The sequence below is a fragment of the Gorilla gorilla genome, chromosome 19 (genome assembly GCF_029281585.2).
Source record: "Gorilla gorilla gorilla isolate KB3781 chromosome 19, NHGRI_mGorGor1-v2.1_pri, whole genome shotgun sequence".
NCBI lineage: Eukaryota > Metazoa > Chordata > Mammalia > Primates > Hominidae > Gorilla > Gorilla gorilla.
Genome location: NC_073243.2, coordinates 42,044,664 through 42,061,209, shown reverse-complemented (window position 1 = coordinate 42,061,209; position 16,546 = coordinate 42,044,664). Strand labels below are relative to the sequence as shown.

The 16,546-nt window shown below is 41.9% G+C and overlaps 1 long non-coding RNA gene across 1 annotated transcript; it reads left to right on the top strand.

The window, feature by feature from the left end:
- The first annotated feature begins 429 nt into the window (after positions 1-429).
- On the top strand, positions 430-10,779 carry LOC109023854 (uncharacterized). Its single transcript, XR_008673094.1, has 3 exons — positions 430-510; positions 8,783-8,902; positions 10,622-10,779. It is a non-coding gene; the product is annotated as an uncharacterized lncRNA (long non-coding RNA).
- Positions 10,780-16,546: the final 5,767 nt, after the last annotated feature.

Sequence of the window (16,546 nt, the reverse complement as noted above, 5' to 3'; positions counted from 1 at the left end):
AAAAAGGCAATAAAAAACACGACAGTTAGTGTCAGACACGGAGCCCGGGCTTGGGAGCGGGCGGGGAGGGCTCCTTTTCTCCTTGTTCCGCAGCACCTGTCACGGAGACGGGAGATGGGGGCCTGGCCCGGGATGGGCAGCCCCGCTTCCTCCTGCCCCCGCCGCGCTCCCTCCCGAGCTGCTCCGGCCCCGGCTCCCAGCAACGCGGCGGCGGCCCGCTCTGCGACTAGAAAGCGCCCATTGAGGGCTTGCAGCTGCCAGTGCCGCTTGCCCAAATCCGACATAAAGCCTCGACTTCAGCTCCAGTGAAGAAGACACTACTGTGTTCTTCCTGAGCCCCAGTCACGGCTATAAAACATTAAAAGCAAACTGGCGATTGTTAAACACTGCATTTGTTTACACCCCGAATCTTGAATCACAATGGGGCAGCTTGGGCTGCCCAGGCCCGGCAAGGCCGGGCTTTCTCCTAGACACTGAAGTCTGTTCTCCGACCCAAGGGACACAAGAAAAGTTGAGTAAATACCATATCGCTTTTCTGTTGATAGATGTTTGTTCACGGAGACTTCAATAGGATATTTGGTTGGGGTTGGTTGGGGGTGGGGGGACGTTGGGTTGAAGGACACGTCCTTGCAGAACCAAGATGCTGTCTCACGTTAGCTTTGAGGCTTTCTAAAGTATCCTGAAAGAAAACAAACAAACAAAAAAAGCCGAGCTACATAAAATATATCCGACCGAATTAAGGCATAACTGGCATCCTTAAAAACAAACAAAAAAACCCAAAACTGCTTGGAAGAAAAAATGGGGAGGGGGAAATAAACGAAATGATGATGGCAGTGTGGTTAATTGGTTAAGCCAATGGAACCTCAATACACTATTCTACTCTTGCAAATTTCAAAACAATGTTTCATTTTAAAAATTACACTTAAAAAAGTCCCTTTGCTCTCCCTTTTTCCCAGGCTACAATACATAAAATAGATTTCCTTTTAAATGTCTCACTCTATTTCATTTTTGAATTTTTCAGGGGTTTTTTTTGTGTGTGTGTTTTTCTGTTTTAAAAAGTACATCATAATTTGGTAAATTGAGAAGATGCAGAAAAGAAGTATAATGAAGAAAGTAATTATAAGTCCCATGATTTCAATTAGCACTTGCTTATATTCTTATGTGTTACCTTTCAATCTTTACATACACACGTGCACACACAGAAAGAAAGAAAAAAATGAACATACCTAAATGGAATTCAATCCTACTTAGCTTTATACCACGCCTTTTTTTTTTTCCTTCTGGTAACCATTCCCCATGCCATTAGATATTCTTAAAAGGGTGATTTGTACTGACTTTGGAATATTTCTAGGCTATGTTTCTTTATGCTAGAAAAAGTTCAGACAGTTTTATTTACACCATGCCATACTTAGAAACTAGAAGAGGATGCTTATAGTTAGAGATTACAAGGAAATGTATTTTGCACTAGATATGTACCACTTTCTTCAGAATCATTTAAGAATTGCAGCTGGATTCAGCATAGTATTTGGCAAGTACAAATATAGTAGTACGATGAAGTTTTCTCACCTTCAGATGTGCTCCAAAAAGAGAAATGAGAAGGAATGAAAATAGAGTGTGAGGGTGGGGTGTGGACGTTAGGAGCAAAGCAAGAGAAAGGGAGACAATGCTCAGCCCACCCACCCACACACACACACATAAACACACATACACACATGCACACACACACAAACACACCAATTTCCGTAAGCCTCACATCAGCTGACGTGATTTCTGTTTCTTAATTAAGAACCTCAGAATCAGGCCGGATGTGATGGCTCACGCCCATAATCTCAGCACTTTGGGAGGCGGAGGCGGTGCAGAGGGGGTGGGGTGGGGATCACTTGAGGCCAGGGGTTCGAGACCAGCCTGGCCAAAATGGCCAAACCCCATCTCCACTAAAAATACAAAAATTAACCAGGCATGGTGGTGCGTGCCTGTAATCCCAGCTACTCAGGTGGCTGAGGCATGAGAATTGCCAGGAGGCGGAGGTTGCAGTGGGCCACTGTACTCCAGCCTTGGTGACAGAACGAGATTTTGTCTCATAAAAAAAAAAAAGAACCTCAGAATCAAGACTCAAAAGAATCCAGTGGAAAATCACAAGGATTAAAGCGAAGAGACATATTGCATATTAGAAATGCACAGCTAACGATGTGACAGCAGACGGGTCCAATGACAGGACACTCGGCATTGCTTGATCACCTGTTGCACACAGGGCTGTACAATGGACATGGAAACGTAGAGATGAATAAATAAGTCACAGGCCTTGGTCCCTTGGAGTTCACAGTCTAATGGGGAAGACAGGATATAAGCAAGTAGTTTCAGCATAGCTTTGAAATTGCATGCAGAGAAGTGAGTGAAGTGAGTGAGGGCCCAGCCAAGGTAAGACCAGAATTCACAAGAACATCCCAAGATCTCAGAGAGGAAGGGAACTTGGAGTGAAGTAGAGAAGAATAAGACCTTACAAACATAGGGGAAAAGGAGACATAATGGGAGAAATTTTAACAGTTTGATTAATTTTTTTAAAAAAAGGCAAGTGTATTTTAAAATGTCTGTTTTTCCTAGGCTTGGGAACCAGTGTTACTGGATACAAACTTGCCCTTGTTTTTGTAATAAGAGATATTCCTTAAAAAGTTTGGTATGTGGCAAACCTTGATATTTTAAGCGTATTTCAAAAAAAAAAGGACTCACCATGTAAAGAAACTGAACTATGAATTTGTTTGTTGTCTAGATAACACCTAATTTGACTTTTTTTTTTTTCTTTTTGAGACGGAATTTCGCTCTTGTTGCCCAGGCTGGAGTGCAATGGAACCAGCTCGGCTCACTGCAACCTCCTCCTCCTGGGTTCAAGTGATTCTCTTGCCTCAGCCACCCGAGTAGCTGGGATTACAGGTGCCTGCCACCAGTCCCAGCTAATTTTTGTATTATTAGTAGAGATGGCACCATGTTGGCCAAACTGGTCTCAAACTGCTGACCTCAGGTGATCCACCTGCCTCAGCCTCCCAAACTGCTGGCATTACAGGCGTGAGCCATCATGCCTGGCCTATTTGTCTTTTTTTCATATGGACTTTACATACCACACGTAGTTAGTGCAGTCATGAAAATAGTATCTCCCCACTTGTTCCATTCATTAATGTCAAGCCCAAAAGGACCTTGAGTGAGTTTTATGTTTATTTGCTTGAGCCCATCCCCCAACCCCGCACCCACACACATTCACTTACCCTACTTATATGTGAATATTGCAATTAAGATGGCAAAAGGCAGGCAGCAGCGCGAGCACATGTGGCCATGATGAATGCAAATGTTAAAGATTAACCTTTTTTAAAAAAAGCAGGTTTACTTAATTTTGAAAAGTATCATATTTGCAAAGCTAATTTAGTATTTTTAATTCCCACACTGATTTTTCTTAACCAGTTTGCAGCCTTCCCAACCTACACAGTGACTTTGACTTCTTTTTCTTTCTTTCTTCCTTTCTTTCTTTCTTTTTTTTTTTTTGTAGTTTAAGATCATTTTTTTGAACAACAAGAAACAGGGAGAGGGAGGGGGCAACTACATCCCCCAAGCCCTACCATGGGGAATGGACCTCTCCCTGCCTCCTGCCCCCTAAGCAGCTCCCCTTGTACTATGGGAGGGAGACTGTGCAAACTCAGCCCTGAGGGGGTCACAGTGACTCTTAAGTTTGGTCAGGGCTGTAATTACAACTTAGCAAACAGAGAAACCAAAATAAAGAGGCAATTTTAGCTGCTTTCTCAGGTAGGCCCTCAAATTGTCACCTGTTAGAGTACATTTTCTGCAGTGACTAGAGCCTGCATCTTTAGACAAGCGCTCTGTCCATAGAGTCATGAAGCTGCTATTCTTGGGAAATGGATCATGCTCCACCCTTTAATTGAATAGAGTACTTGAATTCTTATAGTATTGAAAATCTCTATGAATTTAACATGGGAGGAGCATGTGCCACACAATCTGGCTGGAGGGGTGGGAGGCAGGAGTCTATGCTTATCTTCCTGTATTTTTCCTCTGATCACCAGACCAGAATGTGTTTCACTGTGGTTAGAGTAAATAAAGACTCAGGATAACTTTTTTTTTTTCAAACAAAAACAAAAAATTCAGTTGTTCTGAAAAGCACTGATAACGTGAAATAAGACAACTGTAGCTGTAATTTAAAGGGTCATCTTTGTTTTATTTTTCTTAAATTGAATGTTGTTTTTTCAGAATACTCATGTTCCATGAGTTTGAAGAAACTTAAGCTGCTTTTCAAGGTTATACTTAAAAAAAAAGTCATTTAAAACATTGCATGATCCAGTTTATGAGGTTCTTAGGTCAATTACACGATTGTTATCTTTCTCTTCTTGAGCATAGTCTATAACCATTGGGGAAAATAATTAAATATAAATGTTTCTGTATTAACTTTGATTCTGGATGACTTATCTTTTTTTCTTTTTTTCTTTTTTTTTTTTTTTTGAGACAAGGTCTCACTCTGTTGCCCAGGCTGGAGTGCAGTGGCGTGATCTAAGCTCACTGCAACTTCTGTCTCCCAGGTTTAAGCGATTCTCCTGCCTCAGCCTCCTAAGTAGCTGGGATTACAAGACGCCTGCCACCACACCTGGCTAATTTTTGTATTTTTAGTAGAGATGGAGTTTCACCGTGTCGGCCAGGCTGGTCTTGAATTCCTGACCTCAAGTGATCCGCCCCCTTTGGCCTCCCAAAGTGCTGGTATTACAGGCGTGAGTCACCGCGCAGGGCCTGAATGAGTTATCTTAAGAATAATATCACTGAAGATACCATACTGGTTAACAATTACTACGTAATAAATTACTTCCCCAAACCAGTAGCTTAAAACCTTCATTTTATTTTGTTCACGGTTTTCTGGGAATTCAGGAAGTACTCAGTCCAGGCAGCTCTCTGTTGGGTTCTCTCACGCAGTTGCAGTCAGATGTTGACTCTGGCTCCAGTGACATAAGGATCAACTGTCATAGGTCCAGCAGCTGAGGCCCAGCTCTGCCATAGGTCCAGCAGTTGAGGCCCAGCTCTGCCATAGGTCCAGCAGTTGACATGTCTGCTGTGAGCCTGGCAGAGGCTAATAAGCGTATCTACACCAGCATGGCTGTCTCAGGGTAATCAGACTTTCTACATGGTGGAAGACTTCCTCCAGAAAGGCTCAAGAGAATCAGACAAGGGCTTTTTCCAGCCAGCCTCAGACATCACACAGCATCACTACAAGATTCAACTGTTTCCTATTGAGTCACTAAGATTGGACCTCTCTGGATAGGAGGAGTATCAAATAACTTGCAGATACATTTTTAAACTGCCATACATGTGCTTTTGTGTTTTTCTTCGCAAACAGCTCAGCATGTATTCTCTTTAGCTAAAGACCCCAGAAGTTTCTGAGTTCATTTTGTGCTTCCAGAACCTAGCACAGGGTATGTGTTACAGCAAATGCAGCCAAATATTTGTTAAACTGAACCAAAGGCTGACAAGCCATGAACTCCTGCCATCCACATGAAGGAGGGATTTTGTGGCTGCCAAATTTTTCTTTTGATAAGTTAGATGGCTTATCATGCTGATAATACAACTATATATATAGATAATAGAAAACCTTGGTTTTTTTTCCAAGGTAAAGGAGTCTCAGAAATCCTGTAGTCCCACCCTTTACCTTGTACCTCCCAGCCCTCCTCACCCCACCCCAGTTTCATAGCTGAAGCCCAGAGAAGTTAAGTGACCTAACCAAGTGATAAAGGTATGGTCTCTAGTTGTATTATGTTGGTGCAAAGTATTTGTGGTTTTTGCTATCAAAAGCAATTCCAGGCATTGTTTCTTGTCCATAACAAAATATTGTTTTCTCGCTTACTATTTGGGGTTATGACTTTATCAAAAATTGCAGGGACATTGTGGGGGTTAGGTCATTTTTATACATGAGGGTGAGGAAGTGATACTTCTGCCAACCTGTTGATCTCAGCAAGAATTCTTTTCCTCCCTGACCTTTCTATTTATTCCATCAGGCAGATAAAGAAAAGACCCAGAAAGATCTCACCAGGAGGCTGTGGGACTCCAAGTTGCTCTCTTCAGATATAGGTCAAAAAAACTAACTTCCTGACCCTTTCTTCATGCCTTGCAATAAGATCTTGTAGTTTCTATGTCTGGGGCAGTGCTGAGTCTAGAAGGCTTCCTGTGATTTACAAAAAGCCTGTGAGGAAATGGAGATGTCCCTGAGCCTGCCTAAACCTGTAACAGTGATCCATTGTATTTCCAGGGGGCGACCCATCATACTGTGATGTAAGACGTCGTTCCAGCCCTTTGGGGTCAGGAATGCAAAATGCCAAGTCATCTATTTTGCATCACAATGATGCAGTTTTGTCAGGAAGGATAGTATTTTTAAAGTGATCACCCAGTTGATTAACAAAAGAAAAGAAATCACACCTTCTCCTTTGAAGTTTGCCAGGCTTCCCTTAACTAAAGAAGGCTCTTTCCTTAGCTTGTATCAGGACCATATTCAAGACTTTTTCAATTTAGAAAATTTCATATTTATTAGGAAAGGTGAATAATAGAGCTAGTGTATGGAACTAATTTCTTAGGCCAGTCAACATTTCTTTAAGTCAATTCATTGAATTGATGTTTGTGTGAATGTCTAGCTTATAGTGAGCACTCAGTACATGTTAATTCCGCTTCTTTTCCTAACACCATTGTATGGGGAATGACTCAGGTTCACAATGTTTAGTATTTCTCCAAAATACTCTGAGTCTTCATTGCCAAAAAAAAAAGTTCGATAACATTTGACCTTCTGTATTTACTAAGGCAGAAAAACCTTCTAAGCTCTTTGTATTGGTCAGTGTTCTCCAGAGAAACAGAACCAATAGGATGTGTGTGTGTGTGTGTGTGTGTGTGGTGTGTGGTGTGTGTGTAGGGGGCAAGAGAGTTATTTTAAGGAATTGACTCATGTGATTATGAAAGCTGGCACATTACAAGAGCTGCAGTGAGCAAGCTGGAGATCCAGGATACCTGATGGTATAGTTCCAGTCTGAGTCCAAAGCCTGAGAACCAGAAGAGCTGATGGTGTGTCTAGTCTAAATGCTGGCAGGCTGAAGACCCAGAAAGAGCCAAGGTTTCTGTTAGAACCTGAATGCAGTGGGGAAAAAAACTAATGTTCTAACTCAAGGTAGTCAGCCAGAAGGAAATTCCCTCTTACACATGGTAGCACCAGCCTTTTTGCTGTATTCAGCCTTCAACTGACTGGATGAGTCCCGTCCACGTTAAGGAGGGCAATCTACTTTACTGAGTCAACTGATTCAAATGTTAATCTCGTCCAAAAGAACCCTCATAGAAATACCCAGAATAATCTTTGGCCAAATACCTGGGCACCCCATGGTCAGTCAAGTCAACATATAAAGTTAACTATCACACTCCTTTTCCGTTGAGCACTAGTCAAATTGAAATTTCATAGAATTTGTGTGTTTGTAATAGAAATGATTTTCTGGTTAACCCTGTTTTACCAAATATGTACAGTGTATCCAGTTCTCCTTAGGATTTACTCTTTGCTCAGACCATTTCATTTTGGGGCATGCAAATAAATGGGATGCCCCCCTTATCCCTGCCCCATTATCCCTTATCCCTGTCCCTGTATGGAATACAATGTACACTCATAACATGAAACCAAAGGGAGGATGTTCTATGTAACATTACTGATTCTGTGACCATCCTAGGAAGGAATGCTGGTGCGAGCTCTCCATCTTCACTTCATGAATTAACAGACTTGTCATCGGAGGTATTAATAGGGCTTGGAGTTACAGCAAAGCTTCACAGACATTCTCAGACATCAATCACATTTTGGTGTTTGCAGCTCGAAGGCAAATCATCTGCACAATTATGATTTATATGAAATTCAGGAATCATAAATGTGCTTCACTTTGGTCTTATTCAGAAACCAGTAGCTTTTACTCATGGATGGTAGCAAGTTTGGCTTGCATGGTGGAGGCTGTGTGCTGTTGAGGTTAATAGCATGCAATTACCCGGGCTCCAACTGCAGCTCTACCAACACAGAAGCAAAAGTGGAAAACATGGCAGAGTTCTTAGAGTAGAAATAAAACTGTAAAAACAATGGTTGAAGAAGGATCTTTGTGCTTGTTTTAGATAGAATTCATTAAATTTTTAATTGCTATGCCAAAGAGACTATATCCATATAATCTTTAGACATGCAGTGAGGTAGGTACTGTTATTATTCCCATGCTAGAATTTGAAAACAGAAACAGAGAGAACATAAGTAACTTGTCCTAAGGTCACTTTGATTTGAAAATAGGGAGTGTGGTTCCAAGGCTAACTACCAAACTAGGTGTTTCTTTGCTGGGTGAGTCCTCTCTCTGTCACCCAAACAAACACACAGGCTGGCCCAGTGATTCCATAGAGGTGCTGCCTTGCACTGCCAAGTCCTATGGGAATACTGGGCAAAGGTTCTTTTCTGCTTTCAGACCATACCCCTTGCGTCTCAGGTAGAATACTACAGGGGATAAATGGAAGACCAGATCCAGTTGGGTCAGAGGCCTCCCCTCCAGATCTTCCGCTCTCCAGAGCCTTTTTCCACCGTCTCCCCTAACCATCAACCACATGTCCCTTAGAGTTTTGTACTGTCCATTCCGCTCAAGACTTGGGTTTCCCTTTAACATTTTTATTGGTTTTGTAATAAACATCTTGGTGCTGAGTTTTGTTTTTGTTTTTTGTTTTTTGTTTTTTTACTGAGTTTTACTCTTTCACCCAGGCTGGAGTAAGGTGGCATGATCTCGGCTCACTGCAGCCTCCGCCCCCGCCAGGTTCAAGTGATTCTCCTGCCTCAGCCTCCCGAGTAGCTGGGATTACAGGCGCAGGCCACCACGCCCAGGTAATTTTTGTATTTTTAGGAGAGAGGGGGGTTTCTCTCCTAAAATCTCAGCCTGTTTACCAGGCTGGTCCCGAACTCCTGACCTCAGGTGATCCACCCGCCTTGGCCTCCCAAAGTGCTGTGATTACAGGCATGAGCTACCACGCCTGGCCGGCACTGAATTTTAATTCTGCAACCAGCTGGGCTACCCTCGGTAATACCCTCAGTAATCATTACCCTCCCCCTCACAAACTGCTCACTTGATCACTCAACACATAGAGAGAGTCTCCTTCATTCCCAATGTAGAATAGAGAGCAGAGATAACAGTGGAGAGTAAAGGCAACATGGTCCCTGCCCTCACGGAGTTTATAGTCTAGTGGAGAAGACAAACATTATTCAAAGAGTTACATATAAATATAAAACTATACTGTGACAAATGCCAGAAGGGAAAGATGCAGAGTTTGATGTCCCCAGGACCTGGAATTGACCTAGTCAGAGAGATCAAGGAAAGCTTCCCTAAGGAAGTGGTGCAGAGCTGAGATCGGAAGAAGCAGGGATGTTCTCCACAGGAAGAACATGCTCAGAAGCCCAGTCAGCAGCAGGAAGGAGTGTGGTGATTTTGAGGAACCGAAAGAAGACCAGCATGGCTGGAGAACAGAGGATGGGGGTGTGATATGTGACGAGCGAAGAGAAGTAAGCGGGGGCAAGATTGTGTAAGCCTGTGATCAGGATTCTGGCCTGTATGCCTAGAGCAGTTATTTTCAACTTCGGCTACATGTCAGAACCAACTACGAAGCATTTTAAAATACTGATTAAAGGATCCCATTCCAGAACCATCAAATCCAAATTTCTGGAAGTGAGAACCAGGCATAAGTATTTTTTTTAAAGCTTTCAGGTGATTTTATCGTGAAAACAAGGGTGAGAATCATTGACCTATAGCAATGAGAAGTCACTAAAATGTTTGAAGATACTATGTATGCTATGAATCTTTAGAAGGAGTTGGAAGCCATCTCCAGATTTACATTTCAAAAAGCATCCTCTGGCTAGAACCATGGAGTTATCAATGCTAGTGATTGAGAGTTCAAAAAGGAGACCAATTCAGTGATAACTATTTTTTTATTTTTATTTTTTTGAGATGGAGTTTCCCTCTTGTCATCCAGTCTGGAGTGCAGTCTCACAATCTCGGCTCACTGCAACCTCTGCCTCCTTGGTTCAAGTGATTCTCCTGCCTCAGCCTCCCAAGTAGCTGTGATTACAGGCGCCTGCCACCACGCCCAGCTAGTTTTCGCATTTTTAGTAGGGATGGGGTTTCGCCATGTTGGCTGGGCTGGTCTCAAACCCCTGACCTCAGGTTATCCACCTGCCTCGGCCTCCCAAAGTGCTGGGATTATAGACATGAGCCACTGTGCCTAGCCAGTGACTGCTATTGATAAATGGTGCAGGTGAGGATTAGGGTAGCATCAACGGAGATGAAAAACATACATATATTTACAAGATTTTTAGTTGGTTAAAACACTGAGACTGGCAGAATGATGAAATGATGGATTCTATAATGGGAAAAAAGAGAGCGAATGACTACCAGGGTTCTGCTCACACAATAAGATGGATAATTGTGCCACTTGTTGATACAGGGACAAGGACTAGAACCAGAAATGTTTAGAGTGACGGTGCGTTTTCATTTGGGCATGTGAGGTTTGCTTTCATTTTGTCATGCATGTTCTTTACCTCTCTTTTCTGTAGGTCACCCATACTTCATTTGCCAGTCCTTGCTATGGATTATTCATTAAAACACACAACAGCAACAATTACCACAAAAGCAACAATAAAAATACCTTTGAACTCACTCAATCTTGAACTATTGAACATGTTAAGTCCGTGTCATTGGCCTACTTAATCAGCCCTCGATTGTAACTTGAAGAAGCTTATTGATAAGAAAATAAACTTCTCATAAAGTATAACTACTTTCTTAGCAAAACTATTTGTTTCATCTTCTCTTTAAAATTTTTGATATTATGTATTTCCTTTTTTTTTTTTTTTTTTTGGAGACAGAGTCTTACTCTGTCACCTGGGCTGGAGTGCAGTGGTGTTATCTCGGCTCAATGCAACCTCCGTCTCCTGGGTTTGAGCAATTCTCCTGCCTCAGCCTGCCGAGTAGCTGGAATTACAAGCACCTGCCACCACCCCCAGCTAATTTTTTGTATTTTTAGTGGAGACAGGGTTTCACCATGTTGGCCAGGCTGGTCTTGAATGCCTGACCTCAGGTGATCCATCCACCTCAGCCTCCCAAAGTGCTGGGATTACAGGCGTGAGCCACTGCACCCGGTCTATTATGTATTTCTGAAGATATTTAATGCCAAGTAACAGAAACCACACTCCAATGAGTTTAAACAAAAATAACATTATTATAAGAATATAAAGGTATCTTATGGAATATAAGAATAAATCTGTGGCTAGAGTTAAGGAAAAACTAGAATCACGAACTCATGACTTCAGAGTTCCCTCTCCCCAGCTCTTCTTCTCTTGTGCATCTGCTTTGTTTTTCTTTCTCTGTTCTCAGAAACTAGCTCCCATCACTTTTCTTCTTAACATGAACAAAAATATGACAAGTGACAGCTCCTGAGGTTTAAGCCCTAGAGCTCAGACATCAGAGGGAAACAATCTTAACTCTTTCAGTACAAAATCTAAAATCCTGGGGTAGAAACTCAAGTAGACTAGCTGTCCTTCTTCAGACCAATCCACTGTAGCCAGGAAGTCGGAGCTGGGGAAAAAGCTGTAACTATCTGACTTTGATTCATATATGTTACTGAACTGTGGCCAAAATGGATACCCCCCATGATAGTCTCAGGGGATTCCCTTAGGACTTGATTTGCAAGACCCAAAAGAGCAGGGGCTGAGCAGAACATGCAAGTTTGCCATTACATCCCAACTAAGTAAATTAACATGTGTGATCCTCAAGACCTAACTGAAGACAATCCTAGACCCAACTGAAGACAATCCTAAAAAGGCTGATAGTTATGCAAAATATTTCATCTCCCTGAACTAGTGGTTTTTAATTATTATTAAGGCACCTGAAATTTCCAAATTTTTAAAAATTTTATATTTGATAATGATGTATGCCAAGAGATTTGCATTTGTCTATGATATGAACTATGATGTTTGAACTGATTCTTTCAACAAAGCAATGCACTAGTTCTGAAATTATCCTAATTTTAAATATCATTTGCATTTCTGTAGATGGAAAATTATATAACAAATTCTAGTTCTTTTCATTTTCATTTGATTAACACTAAGACTCTCCAAAGCTCTAAAAGAAATAGCAGGAGTTGAAATTTCAATTGCATTTGGGAAAATATGTACTTTGTTCCTTTAGAAGTAAAGGAGAACATGTGAGATGACAAGTCATAAAGAAGCTGGTCTCAATATGTATTCTTTTGAAGCTCTAAGATGAAATGAGGGCTATGCACACTACTGGTGATGAAAATGATCACAAATAAAGATCTCTTATGAGCCTTCTTGTGGAAGGACATTGAATAATGTAAGGAAATAATCAGGCCAATACTTTCCTTCTGACTTACCAGTGTACAGCCTTCTCCTGCAGGAAAGAGAGACAGACTATACCCCATATGGTCATGACTTATGGACTTTCCCTCACGGAATTTATAATCTAGTTAGGACTGAACATATATATGGCTAATGACATTTATAAAATAATCCATTCTTAAGTGTCCAGTAGACAACACACATCAGTGTAAACAGAAGTCAGAGACTAGGAGTCCAAGCAGGCTTGAGTGGCCCTGCCAGGGCTGGCCCTTGACAAAGCTGTGAAGCAGATATAGTTTGTCTTGGGGGCTGTTGTGCCCCAGTTATCAGCACAGTCCCTGTTTCCTTCCTTTTGGTCCCCCTGTACTTAACTTTAACTTCATTCTTCATCCGCTGGATGGTATCTGTCATTCTTTCCAGTTTTGCTCCTAACTCATTTTCAACAAATCCCTGCCATGGTACTAACTGAAACTTGAAACTGAAACATAACGTACCTGTGGGTTGCAGAATTGAGTCCTAGTCCTGGCCTGCACCTCTCATTCAGTGTAATCCATCACTGTACCTAGCGAATTTTTGTATTTTTAGTAGAGATCGGGTTTTGCCACGTTGTCCAGGCTGGTCTTGAACTCCTGACTCAGTTGATCCACCCGCCTCAGCCTCCCAACGTGCTGGGGTTACAGGCATGAGCCACCACACCTGCTCTGCATTTGTATTTTTTAAAGCGGGAGAAGGACAGTCCCTATTATTTTCCAGTATAATTTACTGCAAGAGTCAGCAAACTTTTTCTGTAAAGAACCAGATAGTAAATATTTTAGGCTTTGTGGGTCATACAGTTTTTATTGCAATTACTCAGTTCTGCCATGGTAGCAGGAAAGCAGCCACAGACAACTTCAAAAGTCATTTAAAGGACAGGTGGTGGGCCAGAGTTGGCCTGCAGAGTGTAGTTTACAGACTCCAGGTTTAGAGGATGCTGTCGAGAGCCGATTTGCTTGAGTTCAAAACTCAGTTCTACCTGCTTACTAATCTCTTTGTGCCACAATTTTCTTATCTGTAAAACATCTACCTCATAGGTTGTTTGTGGGGACTAAATGAATTACTATGTATAAAGCACTCCTCTATTCGTGAACTTTCTACCTGTAATCATAGATATTGTCTAATCTTTTTACCAGAGCCAAAACACACAAACTTGGCCCGCCTCAAACTATTAACTCTAGTGGCCACTTGCATGGCATTACTTTGACTCTAAAGCCAAATAATCTTGCAGCCTTCTGCAAGGTAACTTGTTGATAAGCCAAGAAGTTTCTGAAGAAAGTACAGAAAAGAAAAACTTGGCGAAGCCACCTCTGCCAAAGTACTGAGCCTCGTGTTAGGGAGAACGCTAGGTTTTGGACATTTATTTATTTATTATTATTGTTATTATCATTTTTTGAGATGGAGTTTCACTCTTTCACCCAGGCTGGAGTGAAGTGGCGCAATCTCGGCTCACTGCAACCTCCGCCCCTACTAGGTTCAAGCAATTCTCCTGCCTCAGCCTCCCGAGTAGCTGGGATTATAGGCACCCACCACCACGCCTGGCTAATTTTTTATTTTTAATGGAGACAGGGTTTCACCATGTTGGCCAGGCTGGTCTCAAACTCCTGACCTCAGGTGATCCACCCACCTCGGCCTCCCAAAGTGCCAGGATTACAAGTGTGAGCCACTGTGTCCGGCTGGTTTTGGCTATTTAGTATGTAGTAATACCAGGTTTATAGTATTACATGGAAATTGGTATGGGAATTAGGGAAATATTAAGATATCATTTTAATGGGACCCAATATGGATTGGCAAATGGAGGTGGTGATGGTGGTGGAAATGATGGTGTGTGCAAACACTCCCGGACAGGTAAAGGGCTTAGGAACAGATCTGTGTTCTCTTTTCCCTCCAAATTCAGTGACTGAAAAAAGAGCAGTAATTGCCAACTCCTCTGCCACAGTCGTATGGTAAAATTATGTGATAGAGTATTTTATAGCATTTCAGGTTTAAGTGAGTTTTGCCTTGGATTGCAACATCAACCTGCCTGGTTCCTCCTGTTTTTCATGTGGCGTGGTGCCCAAATTTTGTACAAGATTATTAATCTTTTACAAGGGTATTGTTGACAGTCCTGTAATCATGTATACAAGTCATAAATCTTTTCTTCAATAAGTCAATGGTGCCTGCCATATTTGGCAGGTATTTCCCAGGGATTAGCTAAACTGGAATGATAACAGTGAGGCCATGAGCTAGAACAGTGAGGCCTGGATTTATTTATTTATTTATTTTTTCAAGATGGAGTCTCGCTCTGTCGCCCAGGCTGGAGTGCAGTGACGCAATCTCGGCTCAGTGCAACCTCTGCCTCCCAGGTTCAAGCAGTTCTCCTGCCTTAGCCTCCCGAGTAGCTGGGATTACAGGCATGCATCACCACGCCTGGCTAATTTTTTTGTATTTTTAGTAGAGACGGGTTTTCACCATATTGGTCAGGCTGGTCTCGAACTCCTGACCTTGTGATTGCCTGCCTCGGCCTCCCAAAGTGCTGCGATTACAGGCATGAGCCACCATGCCAGGCCCTGGATTTATTTTTTATTTTACTATATATATTTTTTTCAGAGACAGGGTCTCACTCTGTCAGGCTAGAGTGCAGTGGTACAATCATAGCTCACTGCAGCCTTGAACTCCTAGCCTCAAGCCATCCTCCTGCTTCAGCCTCCCAAGTAGCTGGGACTACAGGTGTATACCATGGACCTGGATTTAGACTTAGGTTCTTCTCATGGTTCTGTCACTAACTAGCTGTGTGACTTGAAGCATTAACTAACTTTGTATTATAGAGATAAGGGTCTTGGATTTCTTATCTGAAAAACAGCTAAATTAGATATATGTAGCACTTGCCAATTCTATAGTTCAATATTCCTGAAGTAGAGAGATTAGGTGATCCCAGAGGTCTGAAACTCTGTGTTAATTAGCCCAAAGCCTTTTTGGGCCCTTTCAAAATTTATCCTAGGTTTGTGGTAATGATAAGTCAGTTAATAATTACAGAAGTTAGACTGAAAGTTACCTGGAAGGAACACAACACGGATTTAGAATAAGGAGCACATTAACCCAGATGGAAGAATCATCAGACAGTGAGGCAGCACGTGCTGCTCTAAGAGTCAGAAGACCCAAGAGTAGATTTGGTTCTGTTGCTTCCCACCTATGCTAAATCATGGAGTTTTCCCAAGTCTTTTTCTTCATCTATAGAATGAAAATCATGATACATGCTCTGCTTACCACCCAGGGCTGGTGCGTCAAATAAAACAATTCATGTAAAAGCCCTCTTTCTTTCTTTCTTTTTTTTTATTTTGAGATGGAGTTTCACTCTGTCATCCAGGCTGGAGTGAAGAGGCCTGGCTCTTCACTCAATGAGCCACTCAATCTTGGCTCAATCTTGGCTCTTCACTCAATGAGTGGCAAGATTGAGCCACTCAATCTTGGCTCAATGCAACCTCTGCTTCCTATGCTCAAGCGATCCTCCCACCTCAGCCTCCCAAGTAGCTGGAACCACAGGCTCATGCCACCATGCCCAGCTAATTTTTTGTAGTTTTGGTAGAGATGGGGTTTTACCATGTTCCCAGACTGGTCTCGAACTCCTGAGCTCAAGCAACATGCCCACCTCAACCTCCCAAAGTGCTGGGATTACAGGCATGAGCCACTGCCACCAACCCGTAAAATCCCTCTTGAAACATTAAAATTTAATACCACAACCATTATAAGCATGGTTCCCTTCCTAAAACAGAAAACATAAGCTAACTTTTTCAAACACATTAGTATTTAAAGAATCTAATAACTTCTAAAACATCCTAAATTATCCATAGTCACTCTTTCCAAAGTCTTTCTTCCAAATAGAAAGTTGTTGCTTTCTATTTATAACAGAAAGGAAATCCTTGTTAACATTGTGATGCATGTACCAACAACGGGTTTAAGTGTTTAAATGAAAAATTCTAACCCTTTTAAAAAAAATCAGTATTGTCAGAATACAGCTTTGCCTGATCTAAAGTGTTTTCTTTGCACATAGCTTAGCAGGATTCAGAGAAAAGTCTATACGATAGGAGCTAGACTGGGGAGGCTGATGGGAAT